This window comes from Dreissena polymorpha, chromosome 8 (genome assembly GCF_020536995.1).
Source record: "Dreissena polymorpha isolate Duluth1 chromosome 8, UMN_Dpol_1.0, whole genome shotgun sequence".
NCBI lineage: Eukaryota > Metazoa > Mollusca > Bivalvia > Myida > Dreissenidae > Dreissena > Dreissena polymorpha.
This window is the reverse complement of record NC_068362.1, coordinates 17,346,110-17,358,169: the sequence shown is the minus strand read 5'-3', so window position 1 is coordinate 17,358,169 and position 12,060 is coordinate 17,346,110. Positions and strand designations below refer to the sequence as shown.

General features: G+C 36.7%; 22 non-coding genes across 22 annotated transcripts; 10 read left to right on the top strand and 12 right to left on the bottom strand.

Moving 5' to 3' along the window:
• The first annotated feature begins 59 nt into the window (after positions 1-59).
• Trnav-cac (transfer RNA valine (anticodon CAC)) lies at positions 60-132 on the top strand. Its single transcript has one exon. It is a non-coding gene; the product is annotated as a tRNA-Val (tRNA).
• Positions 133-431: 299 nt separating this feature from the next.
• On the bottom strand, positions 432-502 carry Trnaa-ugc (transfer RNA alanine (anticodon UGC)). The gene has a single exon. It is a non-coding gene; the product is annotated as a tRNA-Ala (tRNA).
• Positions 503-622: 120 nt separating this feature from the next.
• On the top strand, positions 623-695 carry Trnav-cac (transfer RNA valine (anticodon CAC)). The gene has a single exon. It is a non-coding gene; the product is annotated as a tRNA-Val (tRNA).
• Positions 696-994: 299 nt separating this feature from the next.
• Trnaa-ugc (transfer RNA alanine (anticodon UGC)) lies at positions 995-1,065 on the bottom strand. The gene has a single exon. It is a non-coding gene; the product is annotated as a tRNA-Ala (tRNA).
• Positions 1,066-1,185: 120 nt separating this feature from the next.
• Trnav-cac (transfer RNA valine (anticodon CAC)) lies at positions 1,186-1,258 on the top strand. Its single transcript has one exon. It is a non-coding gene; the product is annotated as a tRNA-Val (tRNA).
• Positions 1,259-1,557: 299 nt separating this feature from the next.
• Positions 1,558-1,628, bottom strand: Trnaa-ugc (transfer RNA alanine (anticodon UGC)). Its single transcript has one exon. It is a non-coding gene; the product is annotated as a tRNA-Ala (tRNA).
• Positions 1,629-1,748: 120 nt separating this feature from the next.
• On the top strand, positions 1,749-1,821 carry Trnav-cac (transfer RNA valine (anticodon CAC)). Its single transcript has one exon. It is a non-coding gene; the product is annotated as a tRNA-Val (tRNA).
• Positions 1,822-2,120: 299 nt separating this feature from the next.
• Positions 2,121-2,191, bottom strand: Trnaa-ugc (transfer RNA alanine (anticodon UGC)). Its single transcript has one exon. It is a non-coding gene; the product is annotated as a tRNA-Ala (tRNA).
• Positions 2,192-2,311: 120 nt separating this feature from the next.
• On the top strand, positions 2,312-2,384 carry Trnav-cac (transfer RNA valine (anticodon CAC)). The gene has a single exon. It is a non-coding gene; the product is annotated as a tRNA-Val (tRNA).
• Positions 2,385-2,683: 299 nt separating this feature from the next.
• Positions 2,684-2,754, bottom strand: Trnaa-ugc (transfer RNA alanine (anticodon UGC)). The gene has a single exon. It is a non-coding gene; the product is annotated as a tRNA-Ala (tRNA).
• A 77-nt stretch (positions 2,755-2,831) lies between these two features.
• Trnav-cac (transfer RNA valine (anticodon CAC)) lies at positions 2,832-2,904 on the top strand. The gene has a single exon. It is a non-coding gene; the product is annotated as a tRNA-Val (tRNA).
• Positions 2,905-3,726: 822 nt separating this feature from the next.
• Trnav-uac (transfer RNA valine (anticodon UAC)) lies at positions 3,727-3,798 on the bottom strand. Its single transcript has one exon. It is a non-coding gene; the product is annotated as a tRNA-Val (tRNA).
• Positions 3,799-5,132: 1,334 nt separating this feature from the next.
• Positions 5,133-5,204, bottom strand: Trnaa-ugc (transfer RNA alanine (anticodon UGC)). The gene has a single exon. It is a non-coding gene; the product is annotated as a tRNA-Ala (tRNA).
• Positions 5,205-5,324: 120 nt separating this feature from the next.
• On the top strand, positions 5,325-5,397 carry Trnav-cac (transfer RNA valine (anticodon CAC)). The gene has a single exon. It is a non-coding gene; the product is annotated as a tRNA-Val (tRNA).
• Positions 5,398-6,222: 825 nt separating this feature from the next.
• Positions 6,223-6,294, bottom strand: Trnaa-ugc (transfer RNA alanine (anticodon UGC)). The gene has a single exon. It is a non-coding gene; the product is annotated as a tRNA-Ala (tRNA).
• Positions 6,295-7,628: 1,334 nt separating this feature from the next.
• Trnaa-ugc (transfer RNA alanine (anticodon UGC)) lies at positions 7,629-7,700 on the bottom strand. Its single transcript has one exon. It is a non-coding gene; the product is annotated as a tRNA-Ala (tRNA).
• Positions 7,701-7,820: 120 nt separating this feature from the next.
• Trnav-cac (transfer RNA valine (anticodon CAC)) lies at positions 7,821-7,893 on the top strand. The gene has a single exon. It is a non-coding gene; the product is annotated as a tRNA-Val (tRNA).
• An 823-nt stretch (positions 7,894-8,716) lies between these two features.
• On the bottom strand, positions 8,717-8,788 carry Trnaa-ugc (transfer RNA alanine (anticodon UGC)). The gene has a single exon. It is a non-coding gene; the product is annotated as a tRNA-Ala (tRNA).
• Positions 8,789-10,121: 1,333 nt separating this feature from the next.
• Trnaa-ugc (transfer RNA alanine (anticodon UGC)) lies at positions 10,122-10,193 on the bottom strand. Its single transcript has one exon. It is a non-coding gene; the product is annotated as a tRNA-Ala (tRNA).
• Positions 10,194-10,313: 120 nt separating this feature from the next.
• Positions 10,314-10,386, top strand: Trnav-cac (transfer RNA valine (anticodon CAC)). Its single transcript has one exon. It is a non-coding gene; the product is annotated as a tRNA-Val (tRNA).
• Positions 10,387-11,069: 683 nt separating this feature from the next.
• Trnaa-ugc (transfer RNA alanine (anticodon UGC)) lies at positions 11,070-11,141 on the bottom strand. The gene has a single exon. It is a non-coding gene; the product is annotated as a tRNA-Ala (tRNA).
• Positions 11,142-11,261: 120 nt separating this feature from the next.
• Positions 11,262-11,334, top strand: Trnav-cac (transfer RNA valine (anticodon CAC)). The gene has a single exon. It is a non-coding gene; the product is annotated as a tRNA-Val (tRNA).
• The last annotated feature ends 726 nt before the right edge of the window (positions 11,335-12,060 follow it).

Sequence of the window (12,060 nt, the reverse complement as noted above, 5' to 3'; positions counted from 1 at the left end):
TACAATTTGTACACAAACATTTAGTTATAGCCGTATGCTCAATAAATGAACACAACATCGGTTCCGTAGTGTAGTGGTTATCACGCTCGCTTCACACGCGAGAGGTCCTGGGTTCAAGCCCCAGCGGAACCATTCCTTTTAAAAACACAAAATTCATTTTAAAATAACAACGAATTTTTAAAGATAAAAGCTATATTCTCTAAAAAATCAAATCAATTTACTTGAAGACACAATTCGCTGTAGCAGCACTTATCTATGAACTCACACTCCCGAAAGGGTTTGTAAACGTTAGGAAGGAGAGGCGGACAACTGCGTTTCGTAATGAAGTTCTCGTTGTACCTGATGATGTGGCGGTTATATTTAAAACAAACACGAACCAGAAGACTGTATACATCCAGCGTAAAATGTTGAATAACGTTATTAGAATCTTTTGGAGATGCCGGGGATCGAACCGGGGCATTTCACGTGCAAAGCGAACGCTCTACCACTGAGCCACATCCCTATACGCATGTGATGAACATCCGACTTTATCTAGATGTCGCACTTGGAAACGCATATTATTCTACAATTTGTACACAAACATTTAGTTATAGCCTTATGCTCAATAAATGAACACAACATCGGTTCCGTAGTGTAGTGGTTATCACGCTCGCTTCACACGCGAGAGGTCCTGGGTTCAAGCCCCAGCGGAACCATTCCTTTTAAAAACACAAAATTCATTTTAAAATAACAACGAATTTTTAAAGATAAAAGCTATATTCTCTAAAAAATCAAATCAATTTACTTGAAGACACAATTCGCTGTAGCAGCACTTATCTATGAACTCACACTCCCGAAAGGGTTTGTAAACGTTAGGAAGGAGAGGCGGACAACTGCGTTTCGTAATGAAGTTCTCGTTGTACCTGATGATGTGGCGGTTATATTTAAAACAAACACGAACCAGAAGACTGTATACATCCAGCGTAAAATGTTGAATAACGTTATTAGAATCTTTTGGAGATGCCGGGGATCGAACCGGGGCATTTCACATGCAAAGCGAACGCTCTACCACTGAGCCACATCCCTATACGCATGTGATGAACATCCGACTTTATCTAGATGTCGCACTTGGAAACGCATATTATTCTACAATTTGTACACAAACATTTAGTTATAGCCTCATGCTCAATAAATGAACACAACATCGGTTCCGTAGTGTAGTGGTTATCACGCTCGCTTCACACGCGAGAGGTCCTGGGTTCAAGCCCCAGCGGAACCATTCCTTTTAAAAACACAAAATTCATTTTAAAATAACAACGAATTTTTAAAGATAAAAGCTATATTCTCTAAAAAATCAAATCAATTTACTTGAAGACACAATTCGCTGTAGCAGCACTTATCTATGAACTCACACTCCCGAAAGGGTTTGTAAACGTTAGGAAGGAGAGGCGGACAAATGCGTTTCGTAATGAAGTTCTCGTTGTACCTGATGATGTGGCGGTTATATTTAAAACAAACACGAACCAGAAGACTGTATACATCCAGCGTAAAATGTTGAATAACGTTATTAGAATCTTTTGAAGATGCCGGGGATCGAACCGGGGCATTTCACATGCAAAGCGAACGCTCTACCACTGAGCCACATCCCTAGACGCATGTGATGAACATCCGACTTTATCTAAATGTCGCACTTGGAAACGCATATTATTCTACAATTTGTACACAAACATTTAGTTATAGCCTCATGCTCAATAAATGAACACAACATCGGTTCCGTAGTGTAGTGGTTATCACGCTCGCTTCACACGCGAGAGGTCCTGGGTTCAAGCCCCAGCGGAACCATTCCTTTTAAAAACACAAAATTCATTTTAAAATAACAACGAATTTTTAAAGATAAAAGCTATATTCTCTAAAAAATCAAATCAATTTACTTGAAGACACAATTCGCTGTAGCAGCACTTATCTATGAACTCACACTCCCGAAAGGGTTTGTAAACGTTAGGAAGGAGAGGCGGACAACTGCGTTTCGTAATGAAGTTCTCGTTGTACCTGATGATGTGGCGGTTATATTTAAAACAAACACGAACCAGAAGACTGTATACATCCAGCGTAAAATGTTGAATAACGTTATTAGAATCTTTTGGAGATGCCGGGGATCGAACCGGGGCATTTCACATGCAAAGCGAACGCTCTACCACTGAGCCACATCCCTAGACGCATGTGATGAACATCCGACTTTATCTAGATGTCGCACTTGGAAATGCATTTTATTCTACAATTTGTACACAAACATTTAGTTATAGCCTTATGCTCAATAAATGAACACAACATCGGTTCCGTAGTGTAGTGGTTATCACGCTCGCTTCACACGCGAGAGGTCCTGGGTTCAAGCCCCAGCGGAACCATTCCTATTAAAAACACAAAATTCATTTTAAAATAACAACGAATTTTTAAAGATAAAAGCTATATTCTCTAAAAAATCAAATCAATTTACTTGAAGACACAATTCGCTGTAGCAGCACTTATCTATGAACTCACACTCCCGAAAGGGTTTGTAAACGTTAGGAAGGAGAGGCGGACAACTGCGTTTCGTAATGAAGTTCTCGTTGTACCTGATGATGTGGCGGTTATATTTAAAACAAACACGAACCAGAAGACTGTATACATCCAGCGTAAAATGTTGAATAACGTTATTAGAATCTTTTGGAGATGCCGGGGATCGAACCGGGGCATTTCACGTGCAAAGCGAACGCTCTACCACTGAGCCACATCCCTATACGCATATCATTATTCTACAATTTGTACACAAACATTTAGTTATAGCCTCATGCTCAATAAATGAACACAACATCGGTTCCGTAGTGTAGTGGTTATCACGCTCGCTTCACACGCGAGAGGTCATGGGTTTAAGCCCCAGCGGAACCATTCCTTTTAAAAACACAAAATTCATTTTAAAATAACAACGAATTTTTAAAGATAAAAGCTATATTCTCTAAAAAATCAAATCAATTTACTTGAAGACACAATTCGCTGTAGCAGCACTTGACATGACTTTATTTTTGAATATGTTTTTGTATTATAAATATTTTGTAACTTTCACACGCAAGAGGTAATGCGTTTGAGGCGTAGCGGAACCATTCAATTAAAAAAGATGAATTACTTTAAAAACCACAAAACTTCTGTTAAAATATCGACAGTCAACATAATTTATATCGTTCGTCAGACAGGTTAAGTTGAAGCTATTTTCTCAAAGTAGCGTCAATTAAAATCAGTTCTTGTCAGTTATTTTATATCTGTTATTATTATTTAGTATGATGCCCTAAATGTCCCTTAAACATAATGTCATTTCCATTTAATGTGATTACAAAACTTTGGCCGATCAACAAAATACTGTTTCTCCAATAATAAAACCCATTTTCACAATAACGAACGAATTCTAAACAAGTAGCATAATGTTTATATTTGCCCAATATGTGTATTCATGTCCTTTGAGCTATGGACATAACTGTACATTGCAAAGTACTCTCAAGAGGATCATTTGATGCAAATCATTTTTAATGGCTTACTTATCTATGAACTCACACTCCCGAAAGTGTTTGTAAACGTTAGGAAGGAAAGGCGGACAACTGCGTTTCGTAATGAAGTTCTCGTTCTACCTGATGATGTGGCGGTTATATTTAAAACAAAAAACACAAGGAGACTGTATACATAAAGCATACAATGTTGAATAACGTTATTCGTATCATATGGAGATGCCAGGGATCAAACCCGGGGCATTTCACATGTAAAGCGAACGCTCTACCACTGAGCCACATATCCATTAGTTTATGATGAACTTTATCTAGATGTCGCACTGGGAAACGCATATTATTCTACAATTTGTACACAAACATGAAGTTATAGACTCATGCTCAATAAATGAACATAATACAGGTTCCGTAGTGTAGTGGTTATCACGCTCGCTTCACACGCGAGAGGCCCCAGCGGAACCATTCCCTTTAAAAACACAAAATTCAGTTTAAAATTACAAAGAAATTTAAAAGATAAAAGCTATATTCTCTAAAAAATCAAAACAGTTTACATGAAGACACAATTCGCTGTAGATGCACTTGACATGACTTTATTTTTGAATATGTTTTGTACATGTGGAAGGGAAATATTGTCACGTACAAGAAATTCACTATTTTGCTTTGTGGTTGGAGAATACCTGATACCTTGACAGTTGAAGGTATACCTTCAATATTGCGAGAATAGCAGGTATAAGATTGATAAGCAACAGTGAACATTGATTCGAGTCGAGTTCTTTCTAACATATCGCATGACCTATCTTTTTAAATGTTCAAATCAATTTGGCACGGAATGTTCGTTTAAAAAAATGTATATTTTGAGGGTCTCTATGCAAACGTATTGCGTTTTTTGTTTCAATTATCGCCTTTTCATTGAATATGTGAAGGAGATCTTCACAAAGTATTTTGTAACTTTCACACGCGAAAGGTAATGCGTTTGAGCCGGAGCGGAACCATTCAATTAAAAAAGATGAATTACGTTGAAAAACCACAAAACTTCTTTTAAAATATCGACAGTCAACGAAATTTATATCGTTCGTCAGACAGGTTTAGATGCAGCTTTTACCTCAAAGTAGCGTCAATAAAAACAGTTCCCGTCAGTTGTTTTATATCTATTATTATTTTTAAATATGATACCTAAATTACTACGTGATCAATGTCATGTCCCTTAAACGTTATGTCCTTTCCATTTAATTTGATTACAAAACTTTGGCCGATCAACAAAATACCGTGTGTCCAATAATAAAACCCATTTTCACAATAACGAACACATTCTAAACAAGTAGCATAATGTTTATATTTGCTCAAGAGGTGCGTTCATGTCCTTTGAGCTATGGACATTAATGTGCCTTGCAAAGTACTCTCAAGAGGATCATTTGATGCAAATCATTTTTAAATGGCTTACTTATCTATGAACTCACACTCCCGAAAGGGTTTGTAAACGTTAGGAAGGAGAGGCGGACAACTGCGTTTCGTAATGAAGTTCTCGTTGTACCTGATGATGTGGCGGTTATATTTAAAACAAACACGAACCAGAGGACTGTATACATCCAGCGTAAAATGTTGAATAACGTTATTCGAATCTTTTGGAGATGCCGGGGATCGAACCCGGGGCATTTCACATGCAAAGCGAACGCTCTACCACTGAGCCACATCCCTATACGCATGTGATGAACATCCGACTTTATCTAGATGTCGCACTTGGAAACGCATATTATTCTACAATTTGTTCACAAACATTTAGTTATAGCCTCATGCTCAATAAATGAACACAACATCGGTTCCGTAGTGTAGTGGTTATCACGCTCGCTTCACACGCGAGAGGTCCTGGGTTCAAGCCCCAGCGGAACCATTCCTTTTAAAAACTCAAAATTCATTTTAAAATAACAACGAATTTTTAAAGATAAAAGCTATATTCTCTAAAAAATATCAAATCAATTTACTTGAAGACACAATTCGCTGTAGCAGCACTTGACGTGACTTTATTTTTGAATATGTTTTTGTATTATAAATATTTTGTAACTGTCACACGCGAGAGGTAATGCGTTTGAGCCGTAGCGGAACCATTCAATTAAAAAAGATGAATTACTTGAAAAACCACAAAACTTCTGTTAAAATATCGACAGTCAACATAATTTATATCGTTCGTCAGACAGGTTAAGTTGAAGCTATTTTCTCAAAGTAGCGTCAATTAAAAACAGTTCTGGTCAGTTATTTTATATCTGTTATTATTATTTAGTATGATGCCCTAAATGTCCCTTAAACATAATGTCATTTCGATTTAATGTGATTACAAAACTTTGGCCGATCAACAAAATACTGTTTCTCCAATAATAAAACCCATTTTCACAATAACGAACGAATTCTAAACAAGAAGCATAATGTTTATATTTGACCAATATGTGTATTCATGTCCTTTGAGCTATGGACATAACTGTACATTGCAAAGTACTCTCAAGAGGATCATTTGATGCAAATCATTTTTAAATTGCATACTTATCTATGAACTCCCACTCCGGAAAGGGTTTGTAAACGTAAGGAAGGAGAGGCGGACAACTGCGTTTCGTAATGAAGTTCTCGTTGTACCTGATGATGTGGCGGTTATATTTAAAACAAAAAACACAAGGAGACTGTATACATAAAGCATACAATGTTGAATGACGTTATTCGAATCATATGGAGATGCCAGGGATCGAACCCGGGGCATTTCACTTGCAAAGCGAATGCTCTACCACTGAGCCACATATCCATAAGTTTATGATGAACTTTATCTAGATGTCGCACTGGGAAACGCATATTATTCTACAATTTGTACACAAACATGAAGTTATAGACTCATGCTCAATAAATGAACATAATACAGGTTCCGTAGTGTAGTGGTTATCACGCTCGCTTCACACGCGAGAGGCCCCAGCGGAACCATTCCCTTTTAAAACACAAAATTCAGTTTAAAATTACAAATAATTGTTTAAGATAAAAGCTATATTCTCTAAAAAATCAAAACAGTTTACATGAAGACACAATTCGCTGTAGATGCACTTGACATGACTTTATTTTTGAATATGTTTTGTACATGTGGAAGGGAAATATTGTCACGTACAATAAATTTACTATTTTGCTTTGTGGTTGGAGAATACCTGATACCTTGACAGTTGAAGGTATACCTTCAATATTGCGAGAATAGCAGGTATAAGATTGATAAGCAACAGTGAACATGGATTCGAGTCGAGTTCTTTCTAACATATCGCATGACCTATCTTTTTAAATGTTCAAATCAATTTGGCACGGAATGTTCGTTTAAAAAAAGGTATATTTTGAGGGTCTCTATGCAAACGTATTGCGTTTTTTGTTTCAATTATCGCCTTTTCATTGAATATGTGAAGGAGATCTTCACAAAGTATTTTGTAACTTTCACACGCGAGAGGTAATGCGTTTGAGCCGGAGCGGAACCATTCAATTAAAAAAGATGAGTTACGTTGAAAAACCACAAAACTTCTTTTAAAATATCGACAGTCAACGAAATTTATATCGTTCGTCAGACAGGTTTAGATGCAGCTTTTACCTCAAAGTAGCGTCAATAAAAACAGTTCCCGTCAGTTGTTTTATATCTATTATTATTTTTAATTATGATACCTAAATTACTACATGATCTATGTCATGTCCCTTAAACGTTATGTCCTTTCCATTTAATTTGATTACAAAACTTTGGCCGATCAACAAAATACCGTGTGTCCAATATTAAAACCCATTATCACAATAACGAACACATTCTAAACAAGTACCATAATGTATAAATTTGCTCAAGAGGTGCGTTCATGTCCTTTGAGCTATGGACATTAATGTGCCTTGCAAAGTACTCTCAAGAGGATCATTCGATGCAAATCATTTTTAAATGACTTACTTATCTATGAACTCACAATCCCGAAAGGGTTTGTAAACGTTAGGAAGGAGAGGCGGACAACTGCGTTTCGTAATCAAGTTCTCGTTGTACCTGATGATGTGGCGGTTATATTTAAAACAAACACGAACCAGAGGACTGTATGCATCCAGCGTAAAATGTTGAATAACGTTATTCGAATCTTTTGGAGATGCCGGGGATCGAATCCGGGGCATTTCACATGCAAAGCGAACGCTCTACCACTGAGCCACATCCCTATACGCATGTGATGAACATCCGACTTTATCTAGATGTCGCACTTGGAAACGCATATTATTCTACAATTTGTTCACAAACATTTAGTTATAGCCTCATGCACAATAAATGAACACAACATCGGTTCCGTAGTGTAGTGGTTATCACGCTCGTTTCACACGCGAGAGGTCCTGGGTTCAAGCCCCAGCGGAACCATTCCTTTTAAAAACACAAAATTAATTTTAAAATAACAACGAATTTTTAAAGATAAAAGCTATATTCTCTAAAAAATCAAATCAATTTACTTGAAGACACAATTCGCTGTTGCAGCACTTGACATGACTTTATTTTTGAATATGTTTTTGTATTATAAATATTTTGTAACTGTCACACGCGAGAGGTAATGCGTTTGAGCCGTAGCGGAACCATTCAATTAAAAAAGATGAATTACTTTAAAAACCACAAAACTTCTGTTAAAATATCGACAGTCAACATAATTTATATCGTTCGTCAGACAGGTTGAGTTGAAGCTATTTTCTCAAAGTAGCGTCAATTAAAAACAGTTCTTGTCAGTTATTTTATATCTGTTATTATTATTTAGTATGATGCCCTAAATGTCCCTTAAACATAATGTCATTTCCATTTAATGTGAATACAAAACTTTGGCCGATCAACAAAATACTGTTTCTCCAATAATAAAACCGATTTTCACAATAACGAACGAATTCTAAACAAGTAGCATAATGTTTATATTTGCCCAAGATGTGTATTCATGTCCTTTGAGCTATGGACATAACTGTACATTGCAAAGTACTCTCAAGAGGATCATTTGATGCAAATCATTTTCAAATTGCATACTTATCTATGAACTCCCACTCCGGAAAGGGTTTGTAAACGTAAGGAAGGAGAGGCGGACAACTGCGTTTCGTAATGAAGTTCTCGTTGTACCTGATGATGTGGCGGTTATATTTAAAACAAAAAACACAAGGAGACTGTATACATAAAGCATACAATGTTGAATAACGTTATTCGAATCATATGGAAATGCAAGGGATCGAACCCGGGGCATTTCACATGCAAAGCGAACGCTCTACCACTGAGCCACATATCCATAAGTTTATGATGAACTTTATCTAGATGTCGCACTGGGAAACGCATATTATTCTACAATTTGAACACAAACATGAAGTTATAGACTCATGCTCAATAAATGAACATAATACAGGTTCCGTAGTGTAGTGGTCATCACGCTCGCTTCACACGCGAGAGGCCCCAGCGGAACCATTCCCTTTAAAAACACAAAATTCAGTTTAAAATTACAAAGATTTTTTTAAGATAAAAGCTATATTCTCTAAAAACTCAAAACAGTTTACATGGAGACACAATTCGCTGTAGATGCACTTGACATGACTTTATTTTTGAATATGTTTTGTACATGTGGAAGGGAAATATTGTCACGTACAAGAAATTCACTATTTTGCTTTGTGGTTGGAGAATACTTGATACCTTGACAGTTGAAGGTATACCTTCAATATTGCAAGAATAGCAGGTATAAGATTGATAAGCAACAGGGAACATTGATTCGAGTCGAGTTCTTTCTAACATATCGCATGACCTATCTTTTTAAATGTTCAAATCAATTTGGCACGGAATGTTCGTTTAAAAAAGGTATATTTTGAGGGTCTCTATGCAAACGTATTGCGTTTTTTGTTTCAATTATCGCCTTTACATTGAATATGTGAAGGAGATCTTCACAAAGTATTTTGTAACTTTCACACGCGAGAGGTAATGCGTTTGAGCCGGAGCGGAACCATTCAATTAAAAAAGATGAATTACGTTGAAAAACCACAAAACTTCTTTTAAAATATCGACAGTCAACGAAATTTATATCGTTCGTCAGACAGGTTTAGATGCAGCTTTTACCTCAAAGTAGCGTCAATAAAAACAGTTCCCGTCAGTTGTTTTATATCTATTATTATTTTTTAATATGATACCTAAATTACTACGTGATCAATGTCATGTCCCTTAAACGTTATGTCATTTCCATTTAATTTGATTACAAAACTTTGGCCGATCAACAAAATACCGTGTGTCCAATAATAAAACCCATTTTCACAATAACGAACACATTCTAAACAAGTACCATAATGTATATATTTGCTCAAGAGGTGCGTTCATGTCCTTTGAGCTATGGACATTAATGTGCCTTGCAAAGTACTCTCAAGAGGATCATTTGATGCAAATCATTTTTAAATGGCTTACTTATCTATGAACTCACACTCCCGAAAGGGTTTGTAAACGTTAGGAAGTAGAGGCGGACAACTGCGTTTCGTAATCAAGTTCTCGTTGTACCTGATGATGTGGCGGTTATATTTAAAACAAACACGAACCAGAAGACTGTATACATCCAGCGTAAAATGTTGAATAACGTTATTAGAATCTTTTGGAGATGCCGGGGATCGAACCCGGGGCATTTCACATGCAAAGCGAACGCTCTACCACTGAGCCACATCCCTATACGCATGCGATGAACATCCGACTTGATCTAGATGTCGCACTTGGAAACGCATATTATTCTACAATTTGTACACAAACATTTAGTTATAGCCTCATGCTCAATAAATGAACACAACATCGGTTCCGTAGTGTAGTGGTTATCACGCTCGCTTCACACGCGAGAGGTCCTGGGTTCAAGCCCCAGCGGAACCATTCCTTTTAAAAACACAAAATTAATTTTAAAATAACAACGAATTTTTAAAGATAAAAGCTATATTCTCTAAAAAATCAAATCAATTGTACTTGAAGACACAATTCGCTGTAGCAGCACTTGACATACTTTATTTTTGAATATGTTTTTGTATTATAAATATTTTGTAACTTTCACACGCGAGAGGTAATGCGTTTGAGCCGTAGCGGACAAAACTTCTGTTAAAATATCGACAGTCAACATCGTTCGTCAGACATGAAGCTCGTAGCGCTTTCAGTCAGGACAGGTTAAGTTTCGATAGCTATTATAATCAAGCTCATAATTCAGCCATACTATGCGTGTCTTTGAGGTCATGGCAAGTTCATGTTCTTCTTCTCTGTAGCCCTCTCGAGTTTGATCAAAATTGCATAACATGTATCATCTGCTAGCGTTGTTAGAGTACAAATCCTTGGCATTATCCAGAAGTATCTGAATGTCTGGATCTTCCTGGGTCCTGGTTGTGTATGCACTTGTCAACACACTCCCGAAAGGGTTTGTAAACGTTAGGAAGGAGAGGCGGACAACTGCGTTTCGTAATCAAGTTCTCGTTGTACCTGATGATGTGGCGGTTATATTTAAAACAAACACGAACCAGAAGACTGTATACATCCAGCGTAAAATGTTGAATAACGTTATTCGAATCTTTTGGAGATGCCGGGAATCGAACCCGGGGCATTTCACATGCAAAGCGAACGCTCTACCACTGAGCCACATCCCTATACGCATGCGATGAACATCCGACTTGATCTAGATGTCGCACTTGGAAACGCATATTATTCTACAATTTGTACACAAACATTTAGTTATAGCCTCATGCTCAATAAATGAACACAACATCGGTTCCGTAGTGTAGTGGTTATCACGCTCGCTTCACACGCGAGAGGTCCTGGGTTCAAGCCCCAGCGGAACCATTCCTTTTAAAAACACAAAATTCATTTTAAAATAACAACGAATTTTTAAAGATAAAAGCTATATTCTCTAAAAAATCAAATCAATTTACTTGAAGACACAATTCGCTGTAGCAGCACTTGACATACTTTATTTTTGAATATGTTTTTGTATTATAAATATTTTGTAACTTTCACACGCGAGAGGTAATGCGTTTGAGCCGTAGCGGACAAAACTTCTGTTAAAATATCGACAGTCAACATAATTTATATCGTTCGTCAGACAGGTTAAGTTGAAGCTATTATCTCAAAGTAGCGTCAATTAAAAACAATTCTTGTCAGTTATTTTATATCTGTTATTATTATTAAGTATGATGCCTTAATGTCCCTTAAACATAATGTCATTTCCATTTAATGTGATTACAAAACTTTGGCCGATCAACAAAATACTGTTTCTCCAATAATAAAACCCATTTTCACAATAACGAACGAATTCTAAACAAGTTGCATAATGTTTAGATTTGCCCAAGATGTGTATTCATGTCCTTTGAGCTATGGACATAACTGTACATTGCAAAGTACTCTCAAGAGGATCATTTGATGCAAATCATTTTCAAATTGCATACTTATCTATGAACTCCCACTATGGAAAGGGTTTGTAAACGTAAGGAAGGAGAGGCGGACAACTACGTTTCGTAATGAAGTTCTCGTTGTACCTGATGATGTGGCGGTTATATTTAAAACAAAAAC